The sequence below is a fragment of the Suncus etruscus genome, chromosome 3, assembly GCF_024139225.1.
Source record: "Suncus etruscus isolate mSunEtr1 chromosome 3, mSunEtr1.pri.cur, whole genome shotgun sequence".
NCBI classification, from domain to species: domain Eukaryota; kingdom Metazoa; phylum Chordata; class Mammalia; order Eulipotyphla; family Soricidae; genus Suncus; species Suncus etruscus.
The window spans coordinates 108,744,187-108,759,898 of NC_064850.1; the positions used below are offsets into that span (position 1 = coordinate 108,744,187).

At 40.2% G+C, this 15,712-nt stretch overlaps 1 pseudogene; it reads left to right on the forward strand.

The window, feature by feature from the left end:
- The first annotated feature begins 15,342 nt into the window (after window positions 1-15,342).
- Window positions 15,343-15,470, forward strand: LOC126005430 (uncharacterized; annotated as a pseudogene).
- Window positions 15,471-15,712: the final 242 nt, after the last annotated feature.

Genomic DNA, 15,712 nt, shown 5'->3' on the forward strand with positions numbered 1-15,712 from the left:
TTCCTCCCTCCTTTCTTCCTTCTTCATTAGCCCCTTGAAGTAGGTGTCTGGTCTCCAATTTACAAATGTTTCATTTACAGTTTTTCAGCTGAACAATGATGAAGGTGAACTGCGGTGAACCATTATTTGACAGAAACCACACATCAAGTTTTGAATTTTGATCTTTTTCTGGTTGTAATTGTGTGGTATAAGGCATGCAATCATAGCACTGAACGATAGCAATGAAACTAGGTTCCCAATTACCCAAGTCACATCATTCAATAAAGCACATGAGATGTTTAATGTTAATTTATAAGATAAATTTATAAATAAAATAATTTATAAAAATAAGGAGCTGAGGGGCTGAGTGCTGACGCAGATGTAGGGCATTTGCCTTGCAGGCAGCTGACCTAGGATGGACCGCAGTTTGATCCCCAGGCATCCCATATGGTCCCCCAAGTCAGTAGCAATTTCTGATCGCATAGCCAGGAGTAATCTCTGAGCATCACCAGGTGTGGCCCAAAAACAAAAAAAAAATGGGGGAGGGATCTGAAAAGACAAATCTTGAGCACTGTCAGGGCTTTTTGTTTTTATGGCCGGAAAAAAAAATATTAAGTGTTGTGTTTGGTGTCTTTATCCAGCTATAGGCTAATGTAACTATTATAGCATATTTAAGGTAGTTGAAGCTAAGTTGTGATGCTTGTTTTATTAGTTTATGAAACAATTTTGTTCATAATATTTTCTGCTTAACATGGGTTAGTTAGGATGAAACCTTACCACAAGTAAAGAATGAAGTACATAATGAACCAGTAAGAATGAGAGTTTGAAGAGTTGGAGGTAGACTTCAAAGAAAGAATGCCAGAAGAGGAAATGCTGTAAACTATAGCCAAGAGATGGGAAAGGATTTTAAATATTTCAGGGATTTTACATGAGAACTAAAGTGTCTTATAGGAATGAAGAAAGAAAGAAAGAGCCCAGAGACAGGAGGACTCAATACAGCTAAGTTTGCAACAGACTGAGAAGTCACCAGTCATTTCCAAGCAAAGTCTTTATAACTCTGCAACTGGAAATTCCAGCAAACTCATCTAGAGAATAATACTCTATGGGTGGTGGGGAAGAGCCTTAAGGGAGAGTCCACTTAGGAAGGAATGGGTATGTGAGTAGAGGACAAGCTGGGGCAAAGGTCTGAGGCACTGAACCAAGACTGGGATAGTGACAGCAAATCTCAAATTCCTCCCAGCGTACCATGACAGAGGAAGTGACAGATCCTAATTGAATTGAATGGTAGGAAACAAAGAGAAAGGAATCAATGATAGAATAAGATCTAGCATTTAGTGACATAATTAACAAAGAAGTGAGAAGTTGTATGGAGGATGCAGTTTAGAGGAGAGATGGATATTTCTATTTTAGTGCCTTTTACTTCAATATCCATCAGGTCATCAATTTGGATACACTAAGTGACATGGCTGAAATTGGAAATGAATTAAAGCAGACAAACTCAACATAAAAGTAGGGATTCTGCAAGAGACCCAAACTATAACAGGCTAAACACAAAATAGACATGTTACACTGGTAGTACTGAGGGCTAAGGGTGGAAGTATGGAATGCATGTGGGGAACTATGGTAGAAGGAGGTCAACACTGGTGGTGGGAATGACCCTAATTCACTGTCATTAAATGCCTGAAATATAACCATGAAAGACTTGTAATTCATAATGGTCTCAATAAAAAAAAATATAAAAAAAAATAGTAGGGGTTCTGGCATCATATTGTTTTAAAAGGCTCACTAAAGGTGGTGCTAATGGACTCCTCTGAGGGATAAGAAAAAGACATTTTTGTCTACATTAGTTTGCAATAGGAGCCAAAAGTTTGTCAACCATAGAAAGGGACAGGGACAAAGTTGTCATAGGAATCTATGAGAAATAGACATCCCACAGATAATAAGTGGTCTTTATGTCACAAAACAAAAACAGAAGTGAAGGCAGTCAGCAAACCACTATTGCAGGAAAAAGGGTCATAAAGTTCAAGTGAAAGCAGGGCTCTGAGTATGACCCATAGCAGTTCAGGGTGAGTGATGAAAGACAAGTGAATGCAGCACCATCCACAGACACCAAGGAGAGGAAGGTAGGAAGCCAGAAAGTAAAGACAGAAAGAAAAATCTACAATCAGAGTTCTCAAGCAAAGGAAAGAGGAAATATCTCAGGCCACTGTGTGGCAAGAGTATCCAGAGGGACTGAAATTGTAAAGGGAACACAGTGAGCTTGCACATGGGTGGGAGCACAGTCATCCTGGGAGACATGAGGATAAAATGTATATCCACAGGTGAACTTTATTTAGTAAACAGACAGCTGTAGATACATAAATAGATGGGTCTGTGGGTTGGTAAGTGGGGAAAGAGGGAGAGATAAATAGGGAGGTACATAGGTCACTGGGTAGATGAGTCGGTAGGTCGGCAAATAGGTAGGTGGGTAGACTGAGAAGTGATAGATGCACAGATACAAGGTGGGGCGATGAGTGACAGGAGATAGGGATGTTGATGTTGTGTAGAAAGCTGTGCTGTGTAATAAGGTCAGTCAGAATCGAGGTGTGGGGTGTGCTGAGTCAGCCCCAGGAAAAAAGAGCAGCTCAATTTTTTTCTTAGAAACAGAAGGAAAAGTGAGATTCCTGAAAGGGCAGTTCATCAGTGGTGGAGGGAACTAAAGCCAGATGCCCTGGGTTTTCATAGACAAGAAAGCAAAGGCATTGTCCAAAAGGAGGCAGGAGGATATAGGAGAAGAAATATTGGGGCCAGAGAGATAATAGGTAATAGATAATAGGTAGGGTGATTTCCTTGTGCACAGCTGATCTGGGTTTTAAACCAGCCCACCAGAAGTGACCCCTCAGCACAGAGCCAGGAGTTAGCCTGAGATGAGATGAGAGACAGAGACAGAGAGAGGCACAGAGAAAGAGACAGAGAGAGATTTGTGCTCTGAGAGGCAGGGTTAAAGTTCCAGGAAAGTATAAATGGAGACTCATGAGCCACAGGATAGACAGAAAGTGACCATCCAGAACCCAGATGGCACAACTTCAGGCATGCCAGCACCCAGAAATAATCTGGATTTACAAACTCTCCTTTGTGGCCTTGTAGCTCTAAAGCCAGTAAGTCTCTCCCACCTTTGGTTTAGATTCTTATGATTTGTTCAAATGGCTGCAAACTTCAACCACCTCAGTGCAACCACATTTCCCAATTCTGTTTTGCTGTTCTTTCCCTCAAGCTCCGGAAAGAGCCCAACCAGGTGGACTCTCAGCCCAACTTGTGTCCATGAGCAAGTCACTTGTCACTAGGCTGCAAAAAAAAAAAAAAAAGGCAATGACAGTGGGGCCCTGCTGCCAGCACAAAGGGCTGGTAAGGAAGCACTGACCAATTTGCCCCTCTGGAGTCACAGCAAAGCAAGAAGATCATCTCTGCCTGGCTGGGCACAGTGCAGTTCCAGCAGCACAAAGGCCCCATCTGACCTTGAGAGGTGTCAAGATGGCCCGAAAGTTGGGCAAAGGAAGCAGGCTCAAAAGATAAAAGAAAATCCCCCAACAAAACAGGGCAAGAGAATAGAGGACCCCTAGAGGAAAGAGATGGGGAGGTTAGAGGAGGGTCAGGGAGAATTCTGCCGCTGAGATTCCTCTGCACAAAGAAATCAGTTCTCTTCGGGGGACCCATATGTGAGTATGTCTATCAAAGACTGTACCCTGGCCCCAGAGCAGCCCGAATTCGAAGGCAGCAGTGGCAGCTAATCACGTCTTTCTGGGGAAGCCACGTGGTTTACAGTTTCTAGACTTCTGCTCTGAGTTTCTTCAGGGACGTCCTGTCCTCCAGAAAATAATCAACTCTGAGCTTTTTTTTGAGACAGGCTGCTTGTTCTTGGTCCACACAGACAGAATTTGTCTATGGCTCACTTCTTGATGGATTTTAGTGATTTTTCTCCTTTGAGAATAGTCCAGGCAACATTTTTCAGGAACCTACTAACTGTAAAAAGCCATAAAACTTACCCATTCCAATCAATAGTCTAAAGTGCCAGGATTTTCAAGTCGAGAGTGTAAAAGCTTAATTTATGTCACACACAAGGTCCTGAGTTTCATCCCCAGCACTACATGACCCTCTACAGTACCACAGGGTGTAGCACCTCTGGCAGCACTGTGCCACCCACGCAAGCACCTAACCATCTTATAGATAGGCTAATACTAATATTAATACTAATAAGACTGGCCTCTGAACCTCACTGAGAATTGGGAACCCCGGAAGAATAAGTGCATATTTTAAACTGGGTGCAATTTAATGAATAGTGTGGTAGTTTTTCTAACACCCCAATTTCTTGGGAAATTTCCACATGACTTTGAAGTCCCCAAGGTCCGTTCCACTTTGCAAGCCTTAGAAGAAACTTTAATACTGGGTGCTTAGTCTGCAAAAAGCAGTGGCTTTTGTTCAGGCAGGCAATAATTACTTAATTTATGTGCACCTACGTTTCTGAGAGACTATAGAAGGGGAGATTGGAGAGATGATCTTTGATTCAGGGTTGAGACTGAATCTAAAGCCGTTGTCTTTGACCAGTCTGGCCTTGAGCCTCTACAGTTTTCTCCTGCACACAATTCTGGGTTTCCTGGAACCAAAGCTATTGCTACTTATTTACTAAAGCCACTTAATCCTAGCCTAACCTGCTCTGGACCGTGAGAACCTCAGATTTTAGTCCTTTCTACCCTTTCAGCCTTCTGGTCTCCAACTGATTGTCACAGCGAGTGTTTTACAAAGTGGTTGATACTGCCCCATGGAGGAATATTGAAACAATTCAGGGGGCAGTACTAGCCTGGGATGCAATTGGAGGGGACTTTCCATTTGGTCACTTTAAAGAGATTTTTAGAGAACTAGGAGGTTTTTTTTTTTCAATAAGTCTGAGAACCTCTTTTATGAGTGGATCCAGGACCTTTCTAGCTGCAGAATTGGAGGTATGGGGACATTCTGTAGCATGAATATTCCACTTCTCCTTAATGTATCACCTCCTCTTCAAGGAAAAGGGTGATTGGCCCTCATTCCACCAGATCTGAAGTCTCTGGCAGCCACCTTTCAAATTCCTTCTTCACTTAGGATGGTTTTCTTCTCAGAATTCTGCTCCTCCATTTCCTTTATTCAATTTCCAGGGGACTGGGGAATGTTATGAAGAAAATAAAGTTGGTAAAGTGAGTTGTATATGTCTAAGTAGGTCTGAACATGAGTCTTGAGTGAAATTTAAACTTCTTCATAGATGACTTTTTTGAACCTCAGGACTGCAATTCAAAGTTTTCAGAAATGTCCATAAAAAATGACTCAAGAAGTGCAGATGCATTTTCTGCATTGTGTTATTTGGGCCCACAAGGTATATTACTAGGAGTAGTATTACTGGATCATATGGAAGCTCAATTTCTAGTGTTTTTGAGGAATGTCCACATTGTTTTCCAAAATGGTTGAATTAATTGACATTCCCAATGACAGTGAATGAGAGTCCCTTTCTCCCCACATCCACCTCAGCTCTGATTGTTCCTGTTCTTTTGATGTGTGCCAGTCTCTGTGGTGTGATGTGGCATCTCATTGTTTTGATTTGCATTTCCCTGATAATTAATGATGTAGAACTTTTTTTCATGTGTCTATTGGCCATCTGTATTTCTTTGGGGAAGTTTCTGTTTATCTTTTCTCCCCATTTTTTGATGTGGTTAAATGTTTTAAACGCTTGTTAAGCTCTACCAGTGCCATATATATTTAGATATTAACTCCTTATCAGATGGGTACTAGATGAATAATTTCTCCTAATCCATGGGTAGTCTTTGTATCCTGGTCATCATTTCCTGTGAGGTACAGAAGTATCTTAGTTTAATTTAGTCTCATTTGTTTAATTTTGCTTCCACTTGCTTGGTCAGAATGTTTTATCCTTGAAGATGCCTTTAGATTCAATGTCATGGAGAGCTCTCACTTGTGAGATATTTAAAAAAGATAATATGGTAGTAATTCCCAAAGATAATAGAGAGTAAGTCCAAGAAGACCAGCCTATGATAGGAACTGTGCAGCAAAGAGTTGGGGAGCGAAATTAGGACAGAAATGGGTCCACTATGACAATAATAATAAAAAATGTTCACTCTCAACAAGTACTGAGTGCTGAAAGGAGGTAATATGATATGCATGATACCACTTCCTTAGCAAATGCTGCAAACCACAATGCCTCAAAGGAAAAATGAATCAGAGATAGAGAGAATGAGAAGGAAAATATCTGCCCTGGTGGGTGGCAGAAAGTGAGATGGAAACTGGGAACATTGATAACAGAAATGTGCACTGATGAAGGCTCAGTGTAGACATTGTATGACTGAAACCCAATCATAAAAAACTTTGTAACTGTGTATCTCACGGTGATTCAATTAAAAAATTATTAATTTAAAAACTGAAAAAAAAAAACATGACCCAAGAGGACAGGAGCAATAGTACAGTGTGTAACACAGTTGCCTTTCATGCAACTAACCTAAGTCAATTCCCAGAGCCTATATGGATCTCTTAGCACAGAGCCAAGAGTAAGCCCTGAGCATTGCTGGATGTGGCCACAAAACGAGCTAAAAGTGACCCAAGCCTGGGACCATACCTCAATGGCCCATGGCTCACTGTAAGCTCACTTGCTTGCTGTTATTCCCAGCAGACGCAACAGAAATGGCTTTCTAAGAGTCCATCCAATGTGCTTGGATGAGCCAGGGAACTCTGGGGCCCTACAAGCATTCAGGACAATGAGGTGACCCCTTCTCCCACAAATACATGTCCAACATCTGAATTCTTGACTCCTCCTCTCCTCCCAAATACAAGCATGTATGAACAGACTACACAGGAGATGTACACACATGCATGTAGGTGTTCACATATACTCCAAATATGTATATCTAAGCACAGAGTGGCTTATGCACAATGCTTTATATAAGTGTCCCTTATGTGCACATATCACACAAGAGCCATGCATGCACTAACATATACACTCAAACACACGCATACCCAAATACAGAGGACTTGTCCCCCAAGTACAGAGCATGTCCTCAGGCTGATTCTCTTTATGTTGAACCCATTGCTCTGTACCTTTCTGTCTCCAGCACAGGCTCAGCTCTGAATTCATTCCATGAGACTGAAGGTCTCCAAGCTCCTCTCTGGAAAGTTGAGGGAATGGTTACTGTGGAGTCAGTTGTGGGGCAGTGGCCATGAAAAGGCAAAATATCAAACAGCATTCATTCACTCCTTGAGTCAAAAAAGTCTAAATCAATTCATTTTCTTCCAGACCTAGCCAGTGTGTGATCTAGCATCATCCAGGAATGGTCACACAAGATACATCTGGCTTGACATGTAATCCTTGCTGTCATAGTTTTGGCTCTCTCTCTATCATTGACCAATATATTATATAAACTTCTACGCTGAACCTAGACACAGTAAATCAACTGTAGCTTTTGTTTGGGCTCTTTTTGCAAAGTTGGCAAGTTTAAACACATGAAGAATTAGGAGCCGAGGCATCCCGGACAATCCCATGTTGATATATTCCTGCAGCTTTCCCCTCTAAATTATAATATATCCTCAGATGTTGCTGAAAACCTGCTGGTCAAAGCAGCATTTCAGAAAGCCTATTCTGATTGCCAGCATTTTCATATAGACCCCCCCACAACCATCCACCCCCCAAAATCTACTGACTCTACAACCTTGGCATATTCACTGAAATGTAAGAGGCAAGACACTACACCCACATACAATGTGTCCTACAAAACTTTCCCATACCTGCTTCCCCCTTCACTTTAACCAAATAGGCAAAGATGCTTTTGAGTCCTTCACCTCTCCCTCTGTTTCTCCATGTTACTTTCTGGTCACCAAGTTCTGCATTTTCAGAAAAGAATCAGGACTAGGCATTAACACATTAAAACAAATATCCACAAGTGACATGGTGGCACTTTCCTTTAAGTCATTGACTTTAGTAAAGCTCGACTGGAACAGAGATGTTCTGTCCCCACTCTGCAATAAACTCTTTGTTGTATTTGTTGTTATTTGCTTATTAAAACACCATGGTCTACAAAGTTGTTCATAATATATTTGTTTCAGGCGAACAATATTTTAACATCAATCTCACCACCATTATGACCGTCCTTCCACCAATGTCCCCAGTTCCCCTTCCACTCCCCCAGCCTGTCTCTATAACAGGCACATTTAAAAAAAAATTTTTTTGGTTTTTGGGTCACATCCAGCGGTGCTCAGGGGTTAATCCTGGCTCTACACTCAGAAATCGCTCCTGGCAGGCCCGGGGGACCACATGGGATGCCAGGACTCAAACCATCATCTTTCTGCATGCAAGGCAAACTTCCCACCTCCATGCTATCTCTCTGGCTCCTAATATTTAAATTGATTAATTTTAGGCACTGTGGTTTACAATATTGGGAACAGCCCAAGTGTTCAAGCACAGATAACTGGATAAAGAAATGATACTTATACACAGTGGAACACTACTCAGCTATAAAAAAAGAATGAAACTTGCTGTCACATAGATGAAGATGGAGAGTTTCATGAGTGAAGTCCATAAGAAGGAGAGGGAGTCATGAAACAGCCACTCCTTTGACTCTTCCCTGTTTTCAGGGTAGAACATCAAAACAGCCTCAGGTCCAGTATTTCTTCTGAATGCCTAATGCCATTTGCTTCTGTTCTTTGTCAGCTCTTCGACTTCCCATCCTTGCTTTCATCCCTCTGACTTTCTTTATATCAATAAAATCAACTCTCTCCTCTGGAAAATAGCTAAACAGAGTTTCCAGGAAATGTCTTATACTAAACCTCTCAAAAGAGAAACTAGTTTCCTAAAATGGATTTATAGCTCATCCCCATATTAATAGGAAGAAGCAGAGGAGAAAGAATGCATCAATTCTTGATCAATTAAAATCAAGTTGCTGACAGTCTGCATGCAGGGCAGATCGCTCCGCATTTAATGATATGCTGAAACTAGCCTGACATCAATGAAAGAAATGCACAGAATCCAGAGTCTTTAAATATAAGAGTTTGATACCAACAATAGCTAAAGTGTGAAAAAGTTTCACCGGAACCTTGAGAATGACTGGAGTTGGATAGACTGGTATGCCTGGAACCCAGAGTCTGTCTTATGCCAACAAACTTCTGGGGTGAGGCCTTTTTGTAATCAGGTCAAGGATTTTTTTTCCATTTTCTCCATTTTTCTGGACCTATGCAAATATTGGCGATTACCACTATCACACCTTTACTATATTTTTTTACTCTTACCCTTTAAGAAAAAAAAATACAACTTACTGAACTTAAAAACAAGATTTCAATAATATTTACATTTCTGAGGCTGTAGCAATAGTACATTGAATAGGGTATTTGCCTTACATACAACCAACCTGGGTTTGATTCTAGCATCCCATATGCTCCCACCAGCACTTCTAGGAATGTTCCAGAGAATAAAGCCAGAAGTAACCCCTGAGCATTGCCAAATGTGGCCCCAAAACAAAAACAAAAATAAGAAAAGAAATACCCAAAAATATAAAATAATAAATTGAAAGATCCTTTTGGAAAGTAACATTTATCATTTCTAAGCCTGGAGATAATGGTGGTTGGTCTTGCACTGAGAGTCAGCCGTTTCAAGATCCACACCTACCAAAGCCTGAATATGATACCAGGGTTCAACTGCATGGGCCACATACACATAGTTGCCATCTCTGGTTCACCATAACCAAATGTGTATCATCTGGTCCTGGTAACAACATCCCAAAAAGAAAAGGCAAAGGGAAGGGAGGAAAGATTTTGTTTTGCTTTGTTCTGTTCTTGATACCTACTCCAGCAGTGCTACTACAGGCTCAGTGCTCACTCCCATCGGTGTTAAGGAGTCCTTGCCTGTCTTCCTTGCTGATAGAAACTTTTCTTCCAGGTCATTCATTTCCTGGTCTCCTCCCCTTCCTAGGTACACAGCATAATAAGCTTTGTTTCTTTTGTTTCTTTTTGTTTTGTTTTGAGAGCACATTCAGCATCTTCAGGGGTTACTCCTGGATCTATTTCTAGGAATTATTTTGGGCATGCTTGGGGACCATAAGGGATGCCCAATATTTAACCAATGTTGGCTGTGTACAAGGCAAACAAACCCCTTACCCACTGTACTATCTCTCCAGCCCTGGCCCTCCCCCAAGCATCTTTTTTTTTTATTTTAACTTCTCAGGTCATTTTTTAAATTCTGTATTTCTAGTGAAAAAAAGAAGTCTAGAAATATTTTATACAGAACATATTCTCTGTGCATGATTTATTAAGAAATAAAAACCTAAAAGGTCATATGGGCATTTCAAAGTAAGTAAATCGTTTCTGGTTTGAAAGAATCCATTGATTTTTATTAAGCTTTCCTTTGCCTTGTAATACAAGATTCTTTCATGAGATGGAACTAAGTATTTCGGTATATATATAATTGCATTTTATAATATACAATTAGCTCTTCTTTCTCTAAGTTTATTATCTATCACTTTCAAAGATCAAGACTATAAAGCACTCCCTAATTGTTTAGGTTGATTTGCTGAGGATTGAGTGTGATTTCAACAGCAATTTTTTTCCCAAAGCATCAATTCTTAATGGACACATTTAGAACCAGAAATGGAGGCAAATTAGGCAACTGTTCTGAAATGGCCTGTTAGTGGAAGGAATGGGGAGGAACATACTTTTTATGATCAACCTTCCTCTGCAGGTTTCTGGTTTTCATGTCTTACCTTAATGTATTTGTATTTAAAACACAAGAAGCAAAATGCGATCCTTCTTACTACGAATCAAGCTCACCACAACTGTCATAAAAAAAAATCACCCTTCCTTCACAGAACTATCATTACATCAGCAAATTGTATCAATTAGCTTTGACACATATAATTTCCCAAATGTCCATAGTTGATGTAGGGTCCTTTGCTCCTCTCTCCAACACACACCTATTGACTGGGACAAAGATGAAATATATCTTTGTGTGGCACCATTAGAACTGAATGCAGAGACCAACTGAAAATGATTTAATCACCACTGATATAATCACCTCATGTCCACTCCATTAATAAGTAATGAGAGCTCAATTTGATATAACTGCCATTTTTCAGGGGAAGGAGGAGATTACTAATCACCTGTAAAACCAATCTCAGAAAATTTATCAGAATTGGAATTCCAACAAAGCTGCATGGGTAGTGGGTGTACCTTCCTGACAGAAAGGTAAAACAGGGTTTTGTGATGGCCAAAAATTCTCATCTTTTAGAAGAAAACAGACCAGTTTCTTAGGAAAGACAACTTGAGAAAACTTATTCATGGAAGTTAAAGGGAAGGGGATTAGGGGAAAGTCTTTTTGAGGGAATTCTCCAGCATTGCTATGGAGAATGGGTACTTGGAGACTGTGAGGTGCCTGAGATCACCAAGCATGTGCTTCAGCCCTTTGGGCATGGTCCCAGACTCCAGAGAACCGACTTGGAGAGAAATTGGTGGGCCATTACCAAGAAGGCAGCGAGAACAGCAGGGTCATATTCTTCCTGCCACTTACACAACTCAGAAACACAACGTCTCTTTATGTTATTTACATCAATGTTCCCCTACACATACACTCCGAAGACCTCCATCCTTATAATTTCAGCGAGTGACTTCTAGATTTGCCCAAAATAATAACAACAACAACAACAATAATAAAAATAAATTAGAAAGCTCTGTAAAAAATCTTATCTCCCATGATCCCCCGCTAAAACCCCTGAGCAGGTCAGGCAGCCGTCATCTCCGCCATGGTGCACTGCGCAGGTGAGCAGGAAGCCTGGGAAACAACGTGCCAGGTGACAGTCCACAGCTGCATAGGAGCTTGCACCTCTTGCTGATGAGGCCCCCAGCTGTCCGATCTCCCTCAGCTTGACTCTTTGCAGCATCCTAAAAGCTGGACTCTTTCCAGATGACAGCCTGCTTGGACAAGCCTTTTTAGGAATGCCTGTGAGAAAGATAAGGAATGTAACATTTGTTCCTGGTTGGCCATAACTCATAACTCTCCCTACCCCCGTCCTTCCTCTACAACAGCCGGTTTCATCAGCATTTTCACGAGAATTCACGAGAGACTACACATGAGATACATCAGACACACAATTTGATACAAACACATCTGCGCCGATCTGCACATCTTTTTATCATTAAAGATGATATATCCACTGAGGCAGAACCGTTGTGTGTTTTTTTTTAAGTCTTAAGATTGCATCTATTATTTCTGAAATGAAGGAGGGGGAAAAATCTTCCTGGGAAAAGAGCTCTATACAATGGGGCATACATGAGGTTTGCTAGATCCCATGCTGAATTAATTGCACTTCCAAAATGTTCTGGCCTAACCTACATTTTAAGAGTGCTCTCAGCAACAGAGAACGAACACTCCCTTCTGAACACATCAATATCAGGAAATCAAAAGAGGCACTAGATTATCCCCCCACGGTGTCTAGTTTCCCTCCTGCCATTCATGAGAAACCTACTCCAAGATGTTGCTGTTACAAAGAAATTGGAGATGAAGTGGTCGGGAAGGTAGAGAGATGTTTAGCCTTAGGACAGTTATATGTGTTCCAGCACAAAGTTTAAAAAGGTCAAACCAAAGGCAAGCGAATGGCTCAGCTTTCTCCAAGAGACAGAGCGCTTTTCTCAACTGAAAGCACAGTAACAATGGCGAGGAAAAAAACTCGAGAGGCAGCTTCTTAGTCTCCTCTCGCCTTGGGCCAAATGCTCTCAACGGGATTGTCCAAATTCATAGTGATCAATGCACATGATTTAGACAGTTCATGCAGCCTAACAGTAAAGTGTGATAGAGCAACAACTAAATACAAATATCCTTTAGTATGGGTTATGAGTTGGGTGGATAGGGGGTTGGCAAAGACCCATTGACCACCATCCTCCTGAAAGTTGAAAGGTATTGGAAGACACAAAGTCCATTAAAAAATGTCACAAGAAAGCATATATTGACCATATGTACTCCAAATTTAACATAGCAGTCCAGCTCCAGCCATCCATAAAGGACTACAGATTATCATTTTTCTCCAAAGAAAGAAGATCTATATTTCTTTTTTGATTTTTTTGTGGGTTTTTTTTCTATATTTCTTTTTTGGATGCAAAATTCCCTAGAGAATAGAGCTTGCCAACACTCTGAAATAATAATCTCTCAAAATTTTTGCAGTCCACTGTGTTATGATTTCATCTCATGAAATACAACACCTTTACATTCAACCTCATATAACAAAATCCCACTGGACTGTGTCCAGATTCAGAGATGAAGCCGCTCTATAGAGATGCTTTGAAGAGGGAAACACGTCTCTTCCTTCTCATCAGGCTGGTGTTCATTCGTTCCTGGGCCCATGGTGCAGGAAATAAGTTAGTTTTATTTCGACCAAATATTTACATGTGATTAATCTCACACATAATAGATCTTGCAAATGCATTGTGACTGGAATGACACCTTTTGACATCACCGTGTTAATAACCCCTAAAAAGATCTTTTGAATTGAAATGTATACAAATTCATTCTAGGAAAGTTATCTCTGGTTCTCCTGGATTAGTTTGTGGGTGGTCAAGACTATGATGATAAAGGCCATAAAGAATAAAGTAAAACAACTCTGCTGCCTTTTATTCCCAATAAATTGGGACAAAATAAGATTCTGCTGACTTATTATTTCAAAGATAATGAAAATCCTCTTGCATATCCACTTTCTAGTTGACACAAGAACAAGAGACAGTTGCTTTGCTAAACACAGTGCCCTTATTGCCATGTTACTGATGTACATGCTTACAAATCTCCATCAGTTCTCATCAGTAGATAATTATTTTCTCAACAGTGTCATTTTATAATTATTGTCCCAATATTGTAATAAATTAATCCTCGTGATATATAAGTATCTTTTCTCTCTATTCAAGCCACTTCATTCCTTCATTTTTTCCATTTATCTTCTCACTTTATCCTTTGTTATCACCTGTTTTGTCAGATGGACAAAATGTGTATCTCATCATAATTTCCAAAAGCCTTAACTTTGTTCCAGCAAATATGTGCAGGTTCTTAAGTTGGACTTAAGGACCCCTGACCTAATTCTCTTTTGTCTCATTTGGGTTGCCAAAAATCACATTTTAATTAATACAAAAATTGTTTTATTCTTTGAAACACCTATGTTTCCTATTTGAAGTTTTCATTTATTGTACCTACAGACATTCCTTTATTGATTCTTTATTACTTGACCCTAGAATATAAATTAAAAGCAAGATTTGTATTGCTATGGGGATGATAAACTGTCATAAGCAATTACTATCAATTCCACTAGCCTTTTATCAACTAGTTGTGAAATTGTTTGCTCTCTGAACCAATATATAAGAAGCACAGAGTAACCACTTTGATTTTTAATTACTTAATAAGACACTCAACAAAGAGATAGTATCACAGATAGAGCCTTACATTTAGTCTTTCTGCGCCTGCCAGGAATAATTTCTAAGTGCTGAGCCAGGAGTAACCCCTGAGTATCTCTGGTGTGGGGAAAAAAAAAACAACACTAAGCCACTCAAATTTTTGTTATTATCCCAAATCTGACTTCAAAGACAAGAAATAACCCAGGGCCCAAATTTGTAATATAATCTTTGCAGGTATGAGAACTAATAGTGTGTTTGACTTCTTTGAGATTTTTTGATTTTTGTCATCTATAAGACAAAATCCATACCTTTTTCACCAGGGATTTTTTTTGAGGGGTGGGGTTTAGAGTTTTTGTTTTGTTTTATTTTGGAGCCACACCCAGAAGTACCCAGGGCTTGCTGCTGGATGTATACTCAGAGATGACTCTTGGTGGTGCTCAGAAGACCATATGGAATGCTCGAGAATAAACCTGATTATACAACATGCAAAACAAGTGCCCTACCTGCTGTCCAATCACTCTGATCCTAGATTTTTGTGATTATTAAACTAATCTTTATTATGCCACCTAAATTAACATTACTTGTTGTCTTTTTGTTCTTATCAATAAGTTGAGATTGAAATTCCCTTTGCCTCTTGTTCTAAGACCATGTATGTATTCTGAGCACCTACTATATGCCAAGCATTGTCTGACTAAGTGAACTAACCAGAACACCTGTAGCTTCTTCCCTCTTAGACCTTATTAGATTATGTCATGTGAGTCAAAAACAAATTAAGTTAATAAAAACACTTCTTCTGTTTGTTTTTGGGCCACACCGGTGATGCTCAGGTGTTATGGGCTATGCACTCAGAAATCCCTCCTGGCTAGGCAGACCATAGGCGATGCCAGGATCAAACCAGGTCTGCCCTGGATCTGCTATGTACAAGGCAAATGCCTTACCACTGTGCTATCACTCCAGCCTTTTGGCTAAGATCAAGTGTAGTATCTGTTCTTATCAGTTTCATAATGACACTTTTTTGCGACTAATGACACTTTTTAAAGTGGAAAATTAGAGGTGTACTTTGAATAAATATTATTTTAACTTGAATAAATATTATTAGGTGTGATTTAAAAAAACAAATTATTTCTCATTTTAAGAAAATGCGACCTGACTCCAAAATACCACTCTTAAGACAATAATCTACCCCCGCCCAGGGACCCCCAGCGCCGGCCAGAGAGGCTTGGGTGAGACTCTGTTTCCTTGTGCGGAGTCACAGGGACCCCCCCACCCCCGCGCCAGCCAGAGAGGCTTGGGTGAAACTCTGTTTCCTTGTGCG